Source organism: Schistocerca serialis, chromosome 9, assembly GCF_023864345.2.
Source record: "Schistocerca serialis cubense isolate TAMUIC-IGC-003099 chromosome 9, iqSchSeri2.2, whole genome shotgun sequence".
Classification (NCBI taxonomy): domain Eukaryota; kingdom Metazoa; phylum Arthropoda; class Insecta; order Orthoptera; family Acrididae; genus Schistocerca; species Schistocerca serialis.
Window position 1 is genome coordinate 324,036,171 of NC_064646.1, and position 4,675 is coordinate 324,040,845.

General features: G+C 47.4%; 1 pseudogene; it reads right to left on the reverse strand.

Moving 5' to 3' along the window:
- Nucleotides 1–2,768: 2,768 nt before the first annotated feature.
- LOC126419962 (5S ribosomal RNA) lies at nt 2,769–2,886 on the reverse strand (annotated as a pseudogene).
- Nucleotides 2,887–4,675: the final 1,789 nt, after the last annotated feature.

A 4,675-nucleotide genomic window follows, 5' to 3' on the forward strand; every position in this document is an offset into this window, starting at 1 on the left:
TCAACATATGCCCGGTGGTTTACTTATTAGGGGGAGTATCACAATAAATATGGGCAGTTACGAAAATAAAACCAGTTCGCTATAAAGCTGGCAGACTATAAGATGTGGAAAAATAAATTTTTTTGTGACGAATAGTTTTCTGAAAATCGAATGACTGCATAACGGAGAACACGCGTGGATCCCAAAATAATTGTTTTTAATTTTTTACCAGAAAAGTAATAGTTTTGCTGGGAAACTATTAACAGAAATGGATATAGCTTTTCTTCATCTGCGCAAAACAATTTTTTGAGGCACATCGGATGACTTCACACCAACGAAACATTGGACGTCTCCGCCACACGTCCCTGCGGACTCAGCGTGGACCACGAAGCGACGGGTACCCGCCAAAGTGTCTCTGTGTGAATTGCTTCATTTGTTAACATGGAAGTGGCGTGAAAGAGCGCCACGCTCCTGGGAGATGTCCGCGCCACCCCATTTTTGTGTGAATTGGGCCTAAAGCCACGCTTCAAACAAATACTTTGAGAAAAGACTTTTCTGCTGCCAGACTACATTTTATATCCAATTTACCATCTGCCGTCGTCAGGTGTTGTGCTCGACAGTTACTTTCAACACTGCATTTCCTAACATAATTCTCTGAGCATCACCCGATAATATGACTACACTCCATCCCCTTTGTTTTAATTTGGTAGGTACTCGTAACCTCTTTTCAAGACACTCGTCCGTTAGTAATAACAACAGTATTTTACCCGATCGAGGAAGGCGAAGAGCTAATTAGAGTCGGAACACAAGCCAGAATGGACAAGGATTCGGCAGAAATTCGGTATCGTGGCATCTGCCTGACCAGGGTTGTTGAACGTGGTAGCAGTACTCAGTCTTCGTTACAAGAGGAACCTTCCCAATATTATAACCGTTTTAGTGATTTACAATAGTAAGAGTCTCAGTTCAGTGGTTCTCAGGTACTCTTGCACAGAAGAGATAGACAATATTTAAGATACTGGTCGGCGTCGGACAGCCTACAAAACCACTGAACACTGCTTGCAAAGCCAGCGTTGTATTGTTTGTGACGGACGGAGCAACTAGCAGAGGTTTCGTACAAGAGAACGCACCTGAAAACAAGCCATCCACTCGCAGCAAAGGGGCTTTTCTTGCGTTAGTCGCCGATCTCACCGTATTTCGACGACTTCGTTTTCAGTTCATATTTCCCAGATATGGCCGAATTTGTTTCCACCGTAATGAGAATTTCCAAAAATTGTACAGCTTCGTTTTTCTTCATCTATTTTTCACACGTAGAATTTCAGTCCTTGTGGAATGGAGATGTTGCCATCAAGCCAGTGAAGAATGTTTGAGCACGTTATATAGTATGAATATTTAGAGATAACAATAAGAATCTATACGAAACTTCCTGGCAGATTAAAACTGTGTGCCGGACCGGGACTCGAACTCGGGACCTTTGCCTTTCGCGGGCAAGTGCTCTACCAACTGAGCTACCCAAGCACGACTCACGCCCCCTACTCACAGCTTTACTTCCGCCGGTACCTCGCCTGCTACCTTCCAATCTTTACAGAAGCTCTCCTGCGAACCTTGCAGGTTTTAATCTGCCTGGAAGTTTCATATCAGCGCACACTCCGCTGCAGAGTGAAAATCTCATTCTGGAATCGATACAAAATTGGACGATCGCATACGAGGAATGTTCAAAAAGTGGTGTAACACATTATTTCTCAGCCTGTTTCGATTGAAAAAATGCGTTATTTATTGCTGGATATGGTGGGATATTCGCTCTTCGGCCTCTATAGTCTCATGAAGTTCCGCTATATGTAGGCTCCAAAATGGCGTCTGTAACGGAGATGCATTCCAAGCAGAGAGCTGTCATTGGCGATAAACCAGAGCATCGCAGACATTCACAGAGGCTGACAGAATGCCTACGGTGACCTGGCAGTGAACAAAAGCACAGTGAGTCGTTGGGCGAGGCGTCTGTCATCATCACAAAAAGGTCGCGCAAACCTGTCCGATCTCCTGCATGCCGGCCCACCGCACAGTGCTGTGACTACAGCAATGCTGGAACGTGCGGACAGTCTCGTCCGAGATGATCAACGAATTACAATCGAACACGTCGCTGCTCAAATGGACGTCTCTGCTGGTAGTGCTTACACACTGGTCCACCAGTTGGGGTACTCGAAGGTGTGTGCCTGATGGGTTCCTCACCATGTAACAGAAGACCATAAAGGAAACGAGGGACCATCGGTGCTGAATTGCTTGCGCATTACGAGGCTGATCGTGACAATTTTTTTCGTATATCGGCACAGGTAGTGAAACATGGGTTCATCACTTCGAACCGGAAACGAAACGGCAATCCATGGACAGGCACCACACTACATCTGTTCCGAAGAAAAAGTTCAAAGTCGCACCTTCAGCCGGTAAAGTGAGGGCAATTATCTCCATCGACTCTGGAGAGGTTGATGTCCTTCCTCATGGTGCAAAGAGCAGCTCTGGGGGGTATTGTAGTACGAGCAGGAAACTGAAGAATCTGCATCAGCGTGTTTGTCAGCACAAAACTGCGAACGAACTTCTCCTTCTCCATGACAACACAAAAACTCCTCCCGCACAGGCCATGAAGACCCAAAGGTACCGTCTGACCGCCGTGTCATCCTCTGCCCATAGGCTGCGGATATGGAGGGGCATGTGGTCAGCACACTGCTCTCCCGGCCATATGTCAGTTTCCGAGAATGGAGCCACTCAGTTTGCCTCACAAGGGCAGAGTGCACCCCGCTTGCCAACAGCGCTCGGCAGACCGGATGGTCACCCATCCAAGTGCTATCCCAGCCCGACAGTGCTTAACTTTGGTGATCGGACGGGAACCGGTGTTACCACTGCGCCAAGGCCGTTGGCATGGCAACACAAGGCCTCATACAAATCTTCACACCCGAGAGGAACTAAAAAAACAAATCCATGGAACTGCTTGCTATTCCTAACCCACCCTACAGCCTGGGTCTCGCACCTTTCGACTTCCGTCTGTTTGAGCCAATAAAATATGCACCCCGCGGGAAGCAATACGTACATGATAGGGAGGCTATAGATGCAGCAAGACGTTGGCTCCGACGACGTCTAGTGGAGTGGCACCATGAGGACATACTGGCCGTCCAAGTAAGGTGACGTAAGGCCATCGCACTGAACGGGGGCTATTTTGAAAAATAGGGTTTTGTACCCAAAACAGTGGGGAATAATATGGCTATTGTGATCCAGAATAACACGAACCCGCTTTCAGGAAAAAAGTGTGTTGCGTTAGTTATTGAACGGCGCTCGTATGTTCCTGACCTTGTGTCAGCATGGGGGCGATTGCAGAAGTGTGAATCTGAAGAAACTTGCAAACGCCTAGTCTGATAAATGCTTTACTAACGATGCTGGGGTTTGAGTGTTCTTCAGAGTCGACGCTCTTTTTGTTGCAGGTTGAAATGATGGACCCATGTTCATGGGCCATAATGACGTAGCTTAGGGATCACTGCCCTCCAAGGAATAACGCTGAAAAACGTCCCTAGGCGTCATAAATCTTGCACTATTGTGTACAGGTGACAGTCTCAGTGGTTGAGGAACCCAGCGTGAGCACAACTTCCAATACTGCAGACGATCTCAGACCTATTGAGATGTGCATTGCTGAGTAACGTCCGCTATAGGCACTCCGCGACTGCTATGCTGCAAATCAGTTCCTCCACTGCCCACACTTTCTCGTCCGTGGTCGATGTCCAAGGCCATCCTCCCCGATCAGCATCATCCACGTCTGTGGCACTTTGGCACCATTCTACTAAGGGGATGGATGCAATGTTGCATTTGGCCCATATACTACCAGAATTTCACCATGGATCTGCTTGGAATTTACGAGGGGTGTTCGGAAGATAAGATGCAATTTGATCGAAATGGAAACTACAGTGAAAATTCAAGGGAGCTTTGAACAGACGGGTGTACCGTGTCTCTAGAATGCCCGTCGCTCGCATCACGTCGCTCTTCTTAGTTCTGAGGGCACAATGAGCACATAGAGATGCAGAGAACAACAGTGTCTCCCGCCAAGTATGTGGATCCGGAGAGAGATTTTGCCTGAAGCTATGCAGCTCACATAACGTACGTAAGTATCATGCGTTTCTTTCAAGACAATTCTCAGCCGCATTCTGCAGGGGCCATGAACATGCTCCTGCAGCGTTTTCGATGGGAGGTGTTTGATCCCCACAATACTGCCCTTAATTGGCTCCCTCCGATGTTCATCTCTTTTCACATGAACCGCTGGCTACGAAGACAACATTCCGGGACAAATAACGAAATGCAGGCCAGCGTAGAGAATTGGCGGAAAGCGCAGGAGGCTGCTTTCTGTGACGAGGGTCTGGAAAGTTTGTACAACAACTCGACAAATGTCTAAGTCGGAGAGGCGACGATTTAGAGAGGTAGCTGAACTCTAACTGTTGAGAATAAAAAATTTTTGATTCTCACTGTGGTTTCCATTTCGCACCCGATCGGACCTTACTTTCCGAGCAGCCCTCGTAGCTGTTTTGTCCACAGGAATGATAGATATAATCCCTCGTGCCTCAACACTGGGGTACGTTTCCAGTTGTTGTGTCATTTCCCTGGAACACTGTAATGCACCTGTTACCCGTATCGCAGCGGAACTATCTTTGCAGGAAATCCGAAACCT